We start from the raw sequence: 18,593 nt of genomic DNA on the forward strand, positions 1-18,593 counted from the left end.
ATGCCTCCTTGAGACTTGGCACAAATCATTTGGCTTCCCTCCTCATTGCCAGCAAACTATGTTCCATTGCCAACAAACACGGAAACATTATTAACATCATGGAGTCCTCTATCAGTGTATTCTCTATTTCATTGGTGTGTCATGTTGGAATATCAATGAACCCCTCTTGTTCCTGTATAACTGTCTCGTGGGGAGGAATATCCTCCTCCCGGTCGCATGGAACTCGTTTAAGGGTCTGATTGGTCTCTTCCTGCTCGTTTAACAGCTCGATGCACTGAACAGACCACTCTTCTTCCGTGTAACTGCCAGTAGTATTGAATGTGCTGTCACTCTTACTGTTCCTAAGGCGAGCTCATACCCGTGTGAAACCAGCTTGAGATGCTGAATGTGCTCCTCTTTTAACTGTGAAAATGTGCAGTGTCTGGCCGTGCTGTTACATAAATGTTACCGGCACTTTAACAGCACAAACCGGAATTCTGTCCGGGTCTTGCTGCACATGGACACAGAATGTTTCAGGAGCTGATGGGGGACACATTGTTCTGAACATTCTGTGATCTTCAGTCATCATGCCGTCTTCAGATCTTATGATGGGCAAATACATTGATGGAGCAGATGAAGATGTTTGTGCTGAGGAGGCTAACCTGAGGATCTCCGGCAGAGATGCCCTGGGACTGAGAGGATTGTTGGCGATTGACCCGAAACCTCTTTATTTGTATTCTCAAATACCCCGTCCAGTGAAAGGTTACACCTGATCTATATTCAGCTCAAATAAATAGGTGCTACCGATGCCATCTTCAGTTAAATACTGCCTTGGTATCAAAGCCATTCACTCTTTCCTGAGCCCCTGTGTTCGCCTCTTTCTCATGTAAATGGTTGACGGTGTATGTGTAGGGAGTGCTTTCCTCTCACAGAAGGTAATCACTGTCAGGAATTACCTGGGCTAGAGAGCTAGGGGAGCTATATCGCTGAAAGCATTTGACGAGGATGTAGATGGATCTTTGACCTGTCAAAGATCTAAGGGTTGAAGAATTGGACATTAAAGAGGAGTTACTGTCAACAGTAGATTAGCCAATATGTTATGCAATGGCTTGATCATCCGAATTACCTGATCCTGTTCCTTTTGTCCTCATCATCAGTAATTGCATAGTTAATGGCTGTACTTTTCCTGAATTTTCTTTTATTAAACGTTGCAACCAAAGAGAGTAAAGTATTTTGTGAGTCATCTCCGGTTGAGGTATGGGGACTGTATTCACGGTGAATCTGGGTCTATAATATCACCAACAAATTAACCACAAGTTGCAGAGAGGAAACACTCTGTAAAGAGACCAGAGGCGTCTTTCGAACCAAATAATATTTTCAGGACTGAGCAGCAGGAGTGGACCATTAGATACTTTGTCACCACTCCATGTGCTTTTGGTCACAGCAGCGCGTTTCTGTCTGTATACCATTTTACTGCATATCAAAAACAACTTTAAATAAATGCCGATATCCAGGCACCACAATCCTCTTGGGAAAGAAATTTCCACTTGAACAGCCCTTGAGAATTCCTCATTTGCCTTCCAACAAATGTTGGACCGTCACTATGTCCTTTTCCAGTCCCACTCCTCCACTGGTTACACCCATATTAAATGCAGCCAGTTTAGTGAGGTGGCCAATGATTGAGGTCTCAGACCAGGTCATTTTCTAGAAAAATGTAAGAAACAAAAATTTGAACTCGTAACAAATGGTGAAATGATAGAGTGCACCAAATGTTATTCTCCTTTGAAGTTATTCTGTTTACACAAGCTACTGGTAGTGGGATTTCTTTCTGGAATAGTGGGATTTGGCTGAATTCCCTTCATTTCAGGCAGTGGTGAGATTCCAATGAATCCTCACCAGGAATTTTTCACAAGTGGTAAAGATGACGCAAGGATTTTATGTACTCACACTTTGCTATCTGGTGGATCAAAGTAAGAGAGAGGGATCAATCGGCTGCTCCTTCTCATTCAGGGAACATTTTTCTCCCTCTCTGTGTTGGAACATATAATAATGTCAACTGAACACCAAAGTGGACCATGTGAGATCTCCTGGAACATTCTCTGGAAAACCTGATTATGGAATATATGCAGATGCGTCATTGCTCTTGTTGTACATAATTCGTTCCAATCGCAAAAAAGTCCCCACTTTATAATTTGAAGACATGCTTACATGTGACTGTGTAATTTGTAAATATTGGTAGGTGTCTTCAGAGTATTTGTGTTAATATCAATGCATCTTTTTCTTTAAGTGTATTCTATAGCTTTACTCTCCCTGACAGGAGATAATATGCATCTAGCTGATATACTTCTCAGAAAGTCATGGATGGTTCAATAATATTTCTCAGTTAAGATCAAAACTGATAATCCCCCATAACAAAAGGCCGGCATTCCAGGAATGAGTAAAGGGAAACCTCTTTGAAAATCTTAGAAAATAATTATATCTTTTTATTTTAGTTTAGGGGATCAATCCTGCACACAGTACATCAGGTGTGGTCTCAGCAATGCCCTGTACAGATGCAGTAAAACATTCCTGCAATTCACCTAATACCTTTTTCCAAAAACAGGATCATTCCACTTAACTTCCAAGTCACTTGCTGTATATGACTTCATATGATTCATGTCGCAAGAACATGGAAACCTCCTGTATCACAGAGTTCGGCAATCTCTCTCCATTTAAATTGTTTACCATTGTTTCATCTTTCATGTCAAAATAGGCAACTTACGTTATGTTATTTCTGCTGAAGGTTTGCTCACTAACCTTCCCTGTCTATATCACATTGCAGACTCACGACCTCCATTTGACGATACATTGAATGACCATCTTGGTGTATGAGCTAATTGAGCTCCAAGCCATTCCCTCCTCATCCTCCAGATCTTTGATACCGATTGTTGATAATTGATGACCCCACAGTGATCTCTGAGGCACTCCATCAGTTACAGCTCTGCAGCCTGAAAATAAACATTTATCTCTACTCTCTATTTCCTGGAAGCGACAGCTTCCCTGTTCCTGTGCAGCAACTCAGGTGGCTTGAATCGCCTCCTCCTGGACTGTGTAGTGTACTGAACCAGCTGAATTACTTCATTCTATATTCCTATGTAATTCATTAGAGGGGCGAAATGGTCTCTTCCTGTGTCATTGTAACGATCCTGTCTGACAGATTGCAGTGGTCCCCAACCATGTAACAGCATCGAGGGGTGGATCGAGGGAACAACACATCGGGTAGGGACAGCGGTATATCTCTGTTACAGCCTCGAGGGTGGATTGCGGGAACAACACATGGGGTAGGGGCAGAAGTTGCCCATTCGGCTGCACCATTCAGAATGTTCATGGCTGATCCGAGTGTGTCTGACCATCCATTTCCTGTCTGTTCCCAATAAACACTGACCCTTCTGTCCAGTAAAGATCAGTCGAGCTCAGCATTGAATATCTTCAATAACCGAGTCTTCACTGATCCCTCAGGATGAGGACACCACAAGTAGCACAAAACTAATGTGAAAGGACGTCCTTATTTCATTGTGGGACTTATTTTAAAACTGTTTACTGAACATCAAATCACCACATCTTTTCAGACATAAGGACAGAATAATTAGGAATAATTAGGAACATAATCCATTCCGGACTCCAAACCTATCCCACATTCCCACTGACCCTTTCCAATCAAGTATGTATCGCACCCAACTCCTGCTGCTGTTTCAGGAAGAGAATGCCTGATAGCATAATACCGCAGGAACATTAAGGAAATGAGCAGATTGAGGCCTTTCATCTATTGAGTCGGAACTTCTGTTCAATAATTACTTATATGTACCTCGACCTCATTCTTCTGCCTTCTCCCGAGAATCCTTGATCCCCTTGCAAATCAAAAACATACCGATCTGTGCATTAATGACACGAGTGTCTGTGCCTCTGTGTATCTATATGTGAGTAAATGTTTTGCGTGTGTCTGTGTCTGTGCCTCTGTTTGTGTGTGTCTACATGTGTGTGTGTGCCTGTGTGTGTGTGTGTGTGTGTCTGTGTGCTTGTTATCTGTGTGTTTGCGAGGCTATGCCTGCCTGTCTGTGTTTCAGCCTGTGTTTCTTTCTGTATTTATGTCGATTTGTATGTGACTGCATATGTATTTGTGTGTTTATATGTGTATGTGTACCTATCTCCTTGTAAGTATTGTGTGTGTTCGTCTGTGTATTTCTGTGTCTGGGTCTCTGTGCAGTGAGGTATCTGTGGGGTGTTTTGGAAGTGAAAGGACTTGTTGGAACTGCCAATGGGTTTAAAGTGAGAATTGTCTTTTACTGAATATTGCTCCGTAACTGGTCAGTTGGACCTGGATGTTTCAGATTCTCCACACGAGGCGTCCTGGTCCTCTCCAGCTCTTTAAGAGTCCTCCCTACATGGAGTGGGGGGAGTGAGGGAACGGAAATCGGGAACTCCACCACCCGGCTTGACCCTTTCTATCCTATTCCAGGCTGTTTCTCTTGGAATGGGCGAAAGGGATGGAGGGAGAGTGGGAATGGGTGACCCTGCTGTTTGTGCTGGTGTAGGTGGAGGGAGTTGTGAGGTGTCTGGAATGAGTCAGTCGACAGTTTTGAATCCATATAGTACGATTAGTTGCTGAATTCAATAGTGAGAGTGGTAGTGCCTGAGCCTTATTTGGAGACAGAGCGTGAACCTTGTTCGGGGTTAGGTGCTATAACAGATATACAGTGAGTGTGAGGGAGCAGAGAGTATATGGTAACTCTTATCCTAACAGAGCGAGGAGGATATTGTTGCTTGTCCAGTATTGTGGGACAGTTCTTCAGATCATCTTAGCATCGAGGTTAGCCTCCCTGAATGTCTTATCCAAGTCTGTCACTAATAACAACACAGACCTGTCCCTCAGGTTCCACAGAATCAGTTTAGCTAGAGTTTACAGATAGTAAGGAGAAGCAAATGTTGGTGTGTTATATATCGAAACCAAAATCTGAGCATCATAGGCTCTGGAAATTAGATAGGCAAGTATTGTGGATACCGTAGTCTTATTGAATGGTCCCAAGTTGTATCGAAACTGGTTTAACTAAGTGACTGTGGAAGCTGTGAAAAATAAGTTCCGTAAGTGCATGTGAGGTGAGTTGAAGAGTAGGTTGTGAAGTAAACGAGGGAGCAGGTTATTTCGGATTTGATTTTGTGTGGTCAGACGGACGAATTATGAACCTTGGTCTGAAGCAGCTTTTAAGGAATAATGGCATTTATAAGGTGCATTTTACAAGGTATCTGCAGACAATATAGAATGCTTGAATATTCTAGTCAAACATTATGGAAGACTGGAGGCTAAAGTATCAAGATATTTTCAGTGAATTTGGAAAGTGCAATATAACATTCAGTGGGAGGCAAGTAAGTTAGAGTCATAGAGTCCGACAGCACGGAGACAGGACCTTCGGCCCAAACTGGTCCATTCCGACCAAACTGCCCATCCACGCTAAACCCATTTCCCTGCAATTGCCCCGTATCTTTCTAATTCTTTACCACCCATGTATTTGTTCAAATGCCTTTTAAATGTTGTTAATGTATCCACCTCAACCACTTCTCATTCCATATGTGTAACAGCTCCTGAGTTAAAAAGTTGTTCCTCAGCTTCCCTTTTATTCTGCCCCCTCTGACCTTAAACTGATGCCCTCTGGTATGTGATTGCCCAACCCTGGGAAAAAAAGACTGGTTGCATTCACTCTACCCATGCCTGACATGATATTATAAACTTAATATGATCCTCCCTCAGTCTCATACACACAAAAATAAAACGTCCTAGCTTGTCCAACCTCTTTCTATAACTCAGACCATTGAGACTTTGGCAACATCCTTGTAATTTTTTCCACACTCTTTCTAGTATAATAACATCCTTCCTATAGCAAAGTGAACAAAACTGAACATAACGCTACCAATATGTCCTCACCAGCATCCTGGATAACTGCAACATAACTCCCTAATTTCGATACTTCGTGACATAAACCTATTAAGGCCAGTGTGCCAAAAGCTTTCTTCACTGTCTACCTCTGAATCAATTTCCAGAGAACCATGCACCTGAATCCCAAGGTCCCTCTGTTCCACTACACTCCTTAGGACCCAACCATTCACCATGAAACTCCAACATTGATTTGACTTTCTAAAATGCAAGAACTTACACTGAGCTATATTAAAATCCATTTGCCATTTCTCAGCCCACTTCCCCAGCTGATAAAAGTACTGCTATAATTTCTGAAATTTCTGATAACCTTCCTCATTCTCCATGATGCCGCCTGTTTTAGTGCCGTCTTCAAACTTACAAATCATGCCTGTACATTCTCATGTAAATCATAGATATATGTAATATGTAGTGGTCCCAGCATCAACCCCTGAGGCATTCCACTAGTCACAGGCCTCCAGTCTGAACAGCATGTTTCCAGTACTAATCTCTGCTTCCTACGATCAAGGCAATGTTGTACCTAATTTGCCAACTCCCCCTCAATTCCATGCGATCTATCCTTCCATACCATGTGGAACCTTATTGAAGGCCTTACTGGATTCCATCTAGACTACGTATACCACTCGGACCTCCTCAACCTTGCTGGTCACTTTATCAAAGAACTCCAACAAAATTGTGAGTCATGATCTCCCTTGCACAAACTCACGTGCTGAATTTGATGAAGGGCTTTTCCCCGAAACATAGATTTTCCTGCTCCTCGGATGCTGCCTGACCTGCTCTGTTTTTGCATCACCATTCTAATCTTACTCCGAACCACACCCTGTCTTTCCAAATGCATGGAGATCCTATCTCCCCGAATCTTCTAAAGTAACCTACCCACTAGATTTTAGGTCTTTAGTTTCCAGATTTATCTTTGTAGCATTTCTTGAATACGGGCTCAGCATTCTCTACGCTCCAGTCGTCCAGCACCTCACTCGTTGGCCAGCGATGATAGAAAAGAGCTAATCAGTGCTCCCGCAATTTCTTCTCTCTCCCCTCCTATCCTCCTGCGGTGTTCCTGAATATAACTGGTCAGGACCAGGAGTTTTTAGAAATACTGCAAAGTCTGAAACATATGTCTAATTATTTCAGTTACAAACACCAAAGAGTGAGCAAATGACTCAATGATGGTTAACATAATAAATTAGAAAATATGTTAATCATAGGAAGTGACTTCAGAGAAATTCCAGCTATTATGGAAACCTGAGAATTCTCAGAAATTTACGATCCAAAAAATGAAGGCCATGAAACTGAAAAGGAAATCAAAAAGAGAACATACATGCTAACAAACAGGAACACAAAGACTGCATCAATCTGTGATCTATATTTCAAAGGAAACAAAATAAAAGCAAGATCAAATGTGGAAATTTGTAATCGGGAGAGGAGAGGTCATTGTGGAGAACAGGGAAATGACCAAGAAAACAACCAGTTACTTTGCATCTGTCTTCATGGAGGAAGATCAAGAAAATCCCCCAGTAATACAAAGTGATCATATCGGACTCCTGCAGCTAAAGACATAAAGTCAATTCATATCAGTAACAAGGTAGTGCTTGAACATGGAGCTGGATTGAGCATTTCTGAGTCTGACGAAGCAGATGCACTTCCTATCAAAATGTCGGAAATAAATCACCAACAATAGTATTAATTGCACTGTCGATGACTGTGTTTTATTTTCCTGTACATTCTGCAGGGACCTGAAGCTATTGTGGATAAACGTGAGCCAAGCACTATAGATGAATGAAAGGGATCCAAACAGCTCCAAAGGGAAAAAGACATAGTGTGGAGAACTGCAGACCAATTCGCTTGACATTTGTCAGGAAACTGTTGGAATCTACTACACTGGATGACATTTTTGCTATTTAGAAATTAACAGCAACAATGGAGAGAATCAGCATGCATTTCTGATAGAGAAACTTCGGAATTGTTTGAAGTTGTTTCTTACGGCATAGATAATGGGGAAACAGTAGAAGTGGCATATATTGGATTTTCAGAAGGGTTTCTATAGGATCTCAGTGAGTTCGTAAATGCAATGAATGTGAAGGGGATTTGGAGGAATATATGTAAGTGGAAATTTAAAGTTTGTATCGACTTCATTTAAGAGAGTCAGAACATTGATGTAAAGACATGTCGAAGCAGTTTCACAGCGTGTTGATGGGACTGTACCTGGCGTATTGTGTACAGTTTTGGTGACCGAATCTCAGAAAGAATATACTGTCCACAGAGGAAGTGCAATGGACATTCTTCAGATTAATCCCTCAGATGGTGAGATTGCCTGATGAGGAAACTCGGCCTGTGTTCTCTCGAGTTCCAAAGAATGAGAGGTGGGTCACAGTGAAATTTAGAAAATTCACAAAACATACGACAAGTTGGCAAATAACAGAACGCTTCCCTCGCTGTCTATTCCACATTCAAGGCAAATAATGGCAGGATCTGGGACAGGCCAGTTAAGACTGAATGAAGAGGAAACTCTTCACTTGGAGGGGATTGACTAACACAGGGGCATGGAAACCTACTGGCAGGCAAGATGAGGGAGAATGTCCAGATATTCTACAAGTGTGTCCAGCGGAACAGAATAACCAGGGAACAGGTAGGACTCATTAGTGACTTGGCAAGTTGCAACCAAATCAACTTTAGTGGTAGGAGACAGACGATGGTGGTAGAAGGATGTTTGTGCGATTAGAGGCTAGTGTCCAATGGTGTACCACGGGGATCAGTGCTGTGTCTCTTAATATTTGTGATTCGGAGGTGTTGGTGTTGGACGTGCCTCCAAATAAACATGTTGGACTATAAGCTGATGTCTTCTGATTTATCATAAAGGATGCAGCTGTGAATATGTACGAGGGGTGGAGGTGTCATAAGTAAGTTTGTGTTTGATACAAAGATTGGCCAGATGGTTGGCAGTGAGGAGGAAGGCCTTGTGTTACAAGAAGATACAGATGGAATGGTCAGATGTTCACATCAATGGCAGGTGGAACGTCACCCTAATAAATATGAGGTGATGCACTTTGGAAGAAGGAACCAGGCAGGGGAGAACTCAATGAATGGCAGCACACTAGGAAGCTGAGAGGGTGCTTCGCCACACATCCCTGAATGTGGCTGGACAGGGTAACACACAATTTGAGAAAGCGTACGGGAGCGTAAACACAGCCTTCACACATCGAAGCATAGATTATAAGAGCTATGCGGAACTTTCGTTAGCCAAGATGGAATACTGTGTCTTGTTCTTGGAGCTACATTATAGGAAGAATGTGACTGCACTGGAGGTGGTGCAGAGGAGATTCACCAGATGTTCCCTTGGATGGAGCATATCAGCTATGGAGAGAGGCTGGATCAGCTCGGGTTCTTTAGTTTGGAGCGGAGAAGGCTAAGAGGGACGTGAATCAGGAGGATAAGATTACGAGGGACATGGGCGGGGTAGATAGACAGCAGCTGGTCCTTTAAATCAAAGGGGACGCAAATAAAGTGAAGGGTTTGAGGTTTAGTGAGGATTTGAAGACTGCTTTTCACCCAGAGTGTGTTGGGGTCTGGAATGCACTTCGTGAGAGGGGAGTTGTCATGGTAACCTCAAAACCATTAGAAAATACTTGGTTGTGCACTTGAAATGCCATAAGAATCACAGCGACGGATTTTGTGTTGGAAAGTGGGACTAATGCAGACCGTGCTGTATTTCTGATAGTACAGAGTCTGTGCTTCTGTGATTGTATGGCTGTGGAAGGTAGCTTAAGTTAGGAATAGATGGATTTCTGAAGAAGATCTTATTAAAGTGTATATGAGCGAACTTGTAATATCATCTGAACATACGTCAATGGCAAAATTAAAAGAAAAAGGTGCAGCTTTCTTACAGTCTGATACCAGATAATCGAGGACAGGAAAATAGCAGATCAATGGATAAAATACTTCAGTTATGCCTTCACAGAAGAAAAAAAAACAACAAAAATACAATTTCCTCGCAATACTAGAGAAGTTTAGTCTGGTGAAAAAGAAAGGAATAGAATGAAATTAGCAACTAAAAAGCTTTCGAGAAAATATTGAACTGAAATGAATGAGCATAGACAAAGTCAACAGAGGTTTATGAAATAGAAATCATATTTGAGACAGTGGCTTTTAGGCAATTTATGGAGAAGGTATCAAAGCAATACGATTCGAATCTCAGAAAGATTTTTGATAAAGCCCCAAGCATTTTGTGCAAATTCGAATCATATGGGACTGGGGCTAATGTATGGTCGTGGTTTTAGATTGGGAGAGCTGGCAGGAAACAGTGAGTAGGAAGAAAACCATGTTTTTTGAATAGAAGGCTTGGAGAATATCACAAAGATCGAGATTTGACATCCAGCTGTTCCCAATACACATCATATCTTCGGTTGAGGGGCTTAATTGCAATATTCCCAAGTCTGCTGACAGCACTAAACGATGTCAACTTGTGAGTGGATGAGGAGGATGTAAAATAAGGCTCCAAAGTGATTGAGACAAGTGGAGTGACTGGGCAAATACCTGGCAGATGGAGAGCAATGGCAGAGATGAGAGGTTGGGTACTTTGATGGGATCAATTGAATGGCAGCCTATCATTTGAAAAGGGATTGGTTGAAAAGTGTTGATCTATAAATGAACTTAAGTGCATTTTTGTCTACTTCTGCGCAGCCTTCTGAGTCCATGTCGGGCAGTGAATTCTGAACACGAAAGTCAATACTGGGAATGGCATTGGCATGCTTTTTACAGTGTACAGAGACCCAACAAGTGGGGAGTCTTAACATTGAAACAAATCTAGATCTCCCTGTACACCAGTCACTGAAAGCAATATTGCAGGAGCAGAAAGGAGGTAGGAATTGTAAGGGCCTTGGTGGGACCCCATCTCGAGCATTGTGCAGTGTTGTGTGCAGTTTAGGTGTCCTTACCTAATAAAGGGCAAACCTGACATTGAGGGAGTGCAGTGAAGGATGACCAGACTGATCTCTGGGATGACAGGTTAGTTGTGGGATAAGAGTTTGGGGTGACTGGGCCTGTATTCCATGGGCTTAAGTCAAATGAATTGAGATCTCAATGAGATATATAAAACTCTGACAGGGTGTGATAGATTGAAAGCAGGGATGATAGTTCACTTTATAGAAAACGGTTCACGAATTGCATTGCAGACAAATCGTACTTAATAAACAAGCGTTATCAGAGAACTCTCTATATATTGATGGGCCGAAGGCACTATATTTCATAATGTTTAAACATATTTTGGGATATGAACATTGTGTGGGGAAAACTGCATTGAGGAGATGTTCGGCCATGAAATAGCATAGGGAAAGCTCAATGTGCTGAATGACCTCCCCCTCTCCCGATGTTTCTGTACAATCTGTGGGAAAGCTCTGTAAATGTTGTCAGAAACTCTCAGATGTTATGAAGGATGTCTATGCAGGGTCAACAGAACTGTGTTTCCCATTCCCTTTTCTGATAACGAGGTTGATGCTGGATGTTCTGTCAGGTTTTATACTTTAAGACCTCAGAGTAGTTTGATACAATTGAGTGTCTCACTTGGCCGATTCAGAAACCATGTCTGTGCGTCACTTTTCGGCCAGACCAAGAAAGTCTGGAGATTCACTTCCTGAAAGTATATTGGTGAAGGAGATCGATGTTTACAATCAACATTGGACACAAGATCACTATTACTGACACCAGATTTTAGGTCGCGATATTTTATTAATTATTGTTAACTTCCACCAGCTGCCAGAGCATTGGCCTGGCCTGGATTCGTAACCAATGATATGTCCATTACAGCACCATCTCCACATGGGAACCTATCTGAGACCACACTGATCGCAGGGACACGGCATGTTGTGCAGCACAAGTCTTCAGTCCTATTGCAGGAATGGTGTCAGGGCCCATTACCTTTGTCGTATCTATAGTGTTCAGCTGTTTCCTCATGACCGTACAGCAAATCGAATTGCTTGAAGACTGGCATCTGTGATTCTGTGGGAACCATGATGAGTGTGAGGAAGATCATCCATTCATCACGTCTGGCTGAGAATAGTGCAGACACCACATCTTTGACTTTTTTCACTGACGTACAGAGCTGTTCCGATATTTAGGATGAGGATATTTGTGGAGTCCTCTCCTCCAGTAAATTGTTTAATAGTCCATCGACATTTATGTTTGGATTTGGCAGGACGACAGAGCTTAGATCTGATCTGTTAATCTTGGGGTCATTTCTTCTCTCAACAGACAACAGTTCTGCTGGTCGGAATTTAACCAGTTAAGTTTGGTAGCTTTATTGGGTTATCAACAGGTTTAGGTCCATGTGATTACGACCCTGGCACGTTCACCCACACTCATCACTGAACCATGGATTGGCTTGATGTTAATGGTAGACTGATGAATTATCGTCGGCAAAATGCTACAGATTGTCGTTGAATACAATTCCGGTTCTGCTGCTGCTGTGTTCTACAGCATCACATGATAACCCAGTTTGAGTTGCAATATCTATAATTCAAATCTACTGACTGTCCCCCAGTTCACACCGAGACCCATTCACACATCAGCCCTGTATTCTCTACCTAACCTGGTTTCTGATGCGGTAACACTTGCATTTTCATATTCTCATTCTGCTGAGTGCCTCACCATGGTGTCACATTTCTAATTGTTACTTTAACTCAATCAATTTAAAGTAATAATTTAAATTGTTTCTCTTCCACAATGTCAACTTCTGTATTTGAAGTGAATGTGTTCCCCTCTGTTTTTCTCCCTGACCACGATTAAGAGCTCTTCAGCTTCAGTGATGCCAGGCTTATGTAGTTTCAGAGTAAAGGAACTTGCGCACATGCGTTATTGTTCAGTTCCCAGTTTAAGGAACATCATGTTGGACGGGATGTTTGAGCATCTTTGACATACTTCTTTGGAAATTGTCCAAAAACAGAAATTGCTGAAGAAATTCTCCCAGGAGGGAGAATGTTGACTATGTGGCATTATAAAGATTTGGCCATGAATACGTTTTCACTGTCAAGATCATCACCTCCTTTAGACAAAGGATATCAGGTGCTTGACTTCTTACTGGCACTAGTAAGCGTTTCATGCTGCCTTAGTATAGTAATAGGGAGAAAAAACAAATCACAGTATGAAGTTTGGGCTGAGTATTGTTTACCTGTCATGTTTACTATAGTTTCAAATTTTCAGTATTTATCTTTAAATGCTTGTTCTTCAAGTTAGTATTGGATGGAGTGTAGAAGGTTGAGGGAAATTATAGAAGTTTCGATAATCATGGAGGCATGGATAGGGTGAATAGCCAAGGTCTTTTCCACTGATGTGGGAGTTCACCCATTGTAGGCATTGGTTTAAGGTGAAAGAGGAAACATTTACAAGGGTCGTTGGGGCAGTGTTTTTACAAATAGAGTGGTGTGGGTATGGAATGAGCTGCCAGAGGAGGAGTGGTAGATGCCAGTACAGCTACAACATGTAAAACTCATTTGGACAAACATATGAATGGGAAATATTTCGAGGACTATGAGTCAAACGAAAGCAGATGGCACGAGCTTAATTTAGAAAACCTGGCCAGCATGGGCATTTAGAAAAGCTTCATGCAGAGTCAGTGTGGTTTTGCGAAAGGGAAATTATACTTTTCCCTGTAAAATTATGCAAAGTATTTCTGGGGATGCCTGAGAACGTAACAAGTGGACTTGATAAAGGAGATCTGGTGGACACCAGGTTTTCCATAGTTTTTACACAAGGTATTACAGAATAAAAGTTCTTACACAAGACAGAAGCTCGTATGATGATGGAGAATGTATTAACGTGTGATGATGATTGCTTAACATATAGAAATCGGAGAGTCAGGATTAATGGATATTCATGATAAAGGTGTATCTGCTGGAGGACCACTGCTACCAGTCCGATGACATCAGTTATTTACACTCCATACTGATAGTCTGAAGGAGGGAGCTGAGTATACATCTGAGTTTGAGGTTAACACTGAGAATCAAAAGGCAGTCTGTTATTTAATGGAGAGCACTTCCAGACAAAGAACAGTACAAAGGGATTGGAATGTTCCTGTGTATGAAACATAAAGTCAGCATGCTGATGCAGCAAGTAACTAGGTTGGTTCATTAGCCGGCTTCCAGGGATGAAAGGGTTGTGTTATTGAGAATCTCTAAAATGGTGAGGCGATTGTTCATTGGGGTTTAAATAAATGAGGAGTGATACTGCTGAAAAATACAAGACACAAAAGGGACTTGAGAAGGTAGATGTTGAGAAGTTGTTACCATTCCTGAGTAGAGTCTCGAACACGAGGACATAGATGTGGAACATCGATTTCTACCTGAGATGCAAAGTGATGTCTTCTCTCAGAAGGTAGTGAATGTCGGGAATTCCCTAACCCAGAGATGTGTGGAGGGATACAAGGAGTCGTCAAGAAAGTGGAATTAGACCTGGAGTGGATCAGCTATGTTCGTATTAAATGGCAGGGAAATCTTGAGGGGCCGAATAGCCTACTCTTGTTCCTATTTATTGATTTCACATGTTATGCTTTTGCAAAGTAACTGGTTATTATCCCGGAAGTTGTGTTGTATAATGCTACATTCGGGTGAGCAGGGGATATCAGTTAACGCTGGGTGGGGTATGGGGGTATATTCACAGTAAATCTGGGTCTGTAATGCGACCCACATCTGGAGCAGACGCTGCAGAGTGGGGAAGCCTGGAAACAGGGATTGGGGGTGAGTGTCACTTCCTGACCCAGCCTGGATTTTTCATTTCCAAAACTGCACCTAACCATCGGAGTGGCCTTGATCTGCCCCTATGTATCAGGTCCAAAGTGCTGAATGGAACATCAGAACATAGGGCTGAGGGACACGAGTGGGCTATTCGGCCCTTTGACACTACTCCACCAGTAAATAAAGTCGTGGCTCATCTCATTGTGGTTCCAGCTGCACTTTTCTCTCGATGCACTATTATCCCTAATTCATCTGTCTATGGAAAATCAGACGAAGCCAGCCTCGATATAATATAAAGATTCAGCCATCCCAAACTTCTGGGAAAGAGAATTTCCACTTGAATGTATTCCCACTTTGTGATTTTTTTTCTCACTCCAGTTGTGACTGAGGATGGAGGGTATCACTCTTTCCTTTTCTAGTCCAACTCTTCCACTGCTCACAACAAATTTTAAATGTAACCAGTTTGGTGAAATGGCCGATGATAAAGGTCTCAGACTGGGTCAGATTCAGTGATAAGAACAAGTCAGGCAGATTTCTTTCATCAGCCATAAGTTACTAACAGAAAAAACGGAGGAGTATGTTGGATCTGTGGGTAGCACTGCTGCCTCACATCACCAAGGAGCTGGATTCACTTCTAACCTCAGGCGACCCTCTATGTGGAGGTTGAACATTCTCCCCACGCCTCTGTGGGTATCCTGCCACAGTCCAAATATGTGCAGTTTAAAGTGGATTTCCCATAGTGCCCAGGGATGTGTAGGTTAGATGGGTTAGTTACGGGAAATACAGGGTTACATGGATAAGATTGTGGACACGTCCAGGTGGGGATGCTGTTTGGTGGGTAAGTGTGGACTTAATGAACGGAAGGTCATGCCTCCACACTGGAGAGGTTCTATGACAATGACAATAAATTTGGACTATACAAACACCCTGTGGATATATACCTGATCCACTCTCCGTAAGGTCTTGTATGTTTTTTTCTTTCATTCCAAGAGTATCCTGTTAAAGCATTCATAATACAAGCCCTTCACCCCAGGAATACGTGAAATGAAATATCTCTGAACTGCTTCCAATGTAATTATATCCTTTCTCAGATAACGATTCACAAAAAAAATCTCACACTCAGATCATAATGTTTATAATTGTTTTCTTAAAGTGCTGTGAGTCTTTGGAACACTCTTCCCCACAGAGCAATGGAGGCAGAGATGCTGAATATTTTTGAGGCACAGATGGAAGATTCATAAATAACAACAGAGTCAAGGATTATCGAGTAATGGGCAGCAATGTGCAGTGTGGGGGGAAATTTCGACAGTGGTATCAAATAACACGGCTTCAAAAACTCCAGGAATAAATGCAAAATGAAATTATAATATCGATAAAATGTTAAGGGGGATTCAAGATGGCGGCGATCCAGAAGGTCTGCTTTTCTGGGCTTTGCATCAATGCACGGGCAAAGTGGTTCTCTAACCCACCCCATCCCAGCCATTTACTTAAAATTCAACACTAGAAGAGCGATAGAATCTTTACTAATCCCGATTTGTCAAATGGAAATGACAAAACACGGGAAATGATCGAGTAAGTCCCAACATGTGGTGCTCCCGTCAGAAGCATCGAGCCTGCCTGAGGCTGTAGCTGCAATCCACTCTGCTCGTTCCATGGACCCAGTTAATCACCAGGCCTTAGTCACTGAGTTCACCAAGTTACGTGAAATGATTGAACCCATGATTGAAGAACAATTCAACCGTGACTAGAGCCGCTCTCAGCCGTGCTCCAAAAACATGAGCAGCAACTTAAGAGCCTTAGAAACAGAACAGACGATGCCAAGCGCCGAACTGCAGCGACAGAGACCGTGATCGATTCCTCTTGGGAGAGGATCCTCGTCCTTGAAAAACAGGTCTGCACCTTAACTGAACAAGATGACGACTTCGAGAACAGGGGTAAGATAAAGAATATTCACATTGTCAGTTTGCTGGAACGGACAGAACGTGGTCAGCCGGTGACTTTTTTCAAGAACTGGCTGCAGTGTTTCCTTCACTTCAAAACTGAGGAGGGACGGGTGAAGAGTGAAAAGGTTCATCGGGTTACGGCGCAGTAGTCAGACTCAGACCAGCGCCTTCATCCTGTCCTTGCGCACTTACATAGTTATGGGGATAAACAAAGACTGATGGAAGCTTTCAGAGCCCAGTGGAAGGATCCGATGGGTTTAATTGACGAGGGAACCAGGATTATGTTCTTTCAGGACTTTACAGCGGCGGTGATTCAGGAAAGAAAATCTTTTGATGATATCAAGAGAAGAGTAAGGGAACTCGGGATTCAGTATTCCTTACGGTACCCAGCAGTGCTCCGTATTGCTTTCAATGGATCCACGAACTCGTCTGACTCTCCAGAGAAAGCAAAACCTTTGTGGACATTTTAAAGTAAGCTGGATATTTAGATAATCATGTTTCTCCTGAAAGAAATTTTATTGGATTTTTCTGGTATTAACCAGTATTAAATTATAGTCGGGAATTGGTAAAGTAGTCATTTTAACTTCTTCATTAGTATTACTACTCTTTCTCTCTTTCTTTGTTTGTGTCTGGGGTGCAGCTCAAGCTGGAGGGAGTTACAAAGGTAGTTGTGATGACGAAGTGATGACCGAAGGGCACTTCAAGCCAGATTTTGTGTTGTTAATTTCCCTGGATTCCATATTGGTAGCGGGCAGAAGATAAAGTTTTAAGATATGTAAGCGCCCCCAGTTGGCGGGGGAGGTAAATTCCACTTTCGAGTGTAATTGGAACTTTGGATTTTATTTTGTTCTTTGTTTTTTTATGTGTTTAGCTTTGGAAAGTTTTGAGAGCTTGTTAGTTGTAGTGGTTTTAGGTTGTACAGTTTTTAGGCTCTATGAGTCTTCTTCATTAATGATCAGCGATGTGTAATTCGATGTGAAACTCTAGAGTTGAAATGATGCTACAGTGTGTTATGGATAATGATGTGCTTAACTGGTGTACCTGGAACATTAAGGGGAGCCATATGCCTCTCAAGAGAAAAAATGTACTTTCTAGGCTTAAATCAGAGAGGGCGGGTATTGTCCTATTTCAGGAGATGCACCTTGATGACAAGGAACTTTTGACGTTACAGCAGGGCGGGTTTGATCGGTTTTATTTCTCGTCTTTTAATACTAGGAGTACGGGAGAAGCCATACTAGTTAGGCGGAATCTTCCATGAACTATGGGAAATAATACTGTATTTTGAATGATTCTTGCCCCAACCCCCGGTGCACCCTCTTAAAATCCTGGTAGATGCATTTTCCAAAGTAAGTTATCTTGCAGCGTGGCACATTATTTTAGAAGGAGACTTCAACTGTCTTATGGACCCACGGTGGACAGAATGTCCAAAGGTCCCCCAATACCCTCGTTATAATGTAAGCAATTAGTGGGTCTGTGTGCAGAACTAGAGCTGGTGGATGTCTGGAGGCAGATCTACCTCACAAGTCGCAATTTTAGTTTCTTCTTTAACCCGCAGAAATGGCACACGAGGGTTTATCTCTTCCCCATCCCTGCAACAATCTTAGACACGGTGGCATCCTGCTACAATTGGGAATATTACCCCAACATACCTGCCCCAGAAGTTGGATAGAAGTCACATAAGATTATGTTGTATGCAGATGAGGGTTTAATGTTTTTATCAAATCCCACAATTTCGGCAGCTCACGTGATGCAATGCATTAATTCGCTTGTCGCCTTTTCGGGCTATAAGATGAATTTTACAAAGTTGGAGGCCATGCCTAAGGGAGGTCTTAGGGAAATACCTGATATTGAAGGCAAATCCTGGTTTCCTTTTAAATGGTCACGGGAGTGGGGGGGGGGGGGGGGGGGGCTTCTCTATTTCGGTATATTGATTACATCCGTTTTTGAAAATTTATTTAACATGAACTATGTCCATTCGTTTGACAA

The sequence above is a fragment of the Chiloscyllium plagiosum genome, unplaced genomic scaffold (assembly GCF_037043375.1).
Source record: "Chiloscyllium plagiosum isolate Xiang-an unplaced genomic scaffold, Cpla_swu_hap1 HiC_scaffold_21, whole genome shotgun sequence".
Taxonomy (NCBI): domain Eukaryota; kingdom Metazoa; phylum Chordata; class Chondrichthyes; order Orectolobiformes; family Hemiscylliidae; genus Chiloscyllium; species Chiloscyllium plagiosum.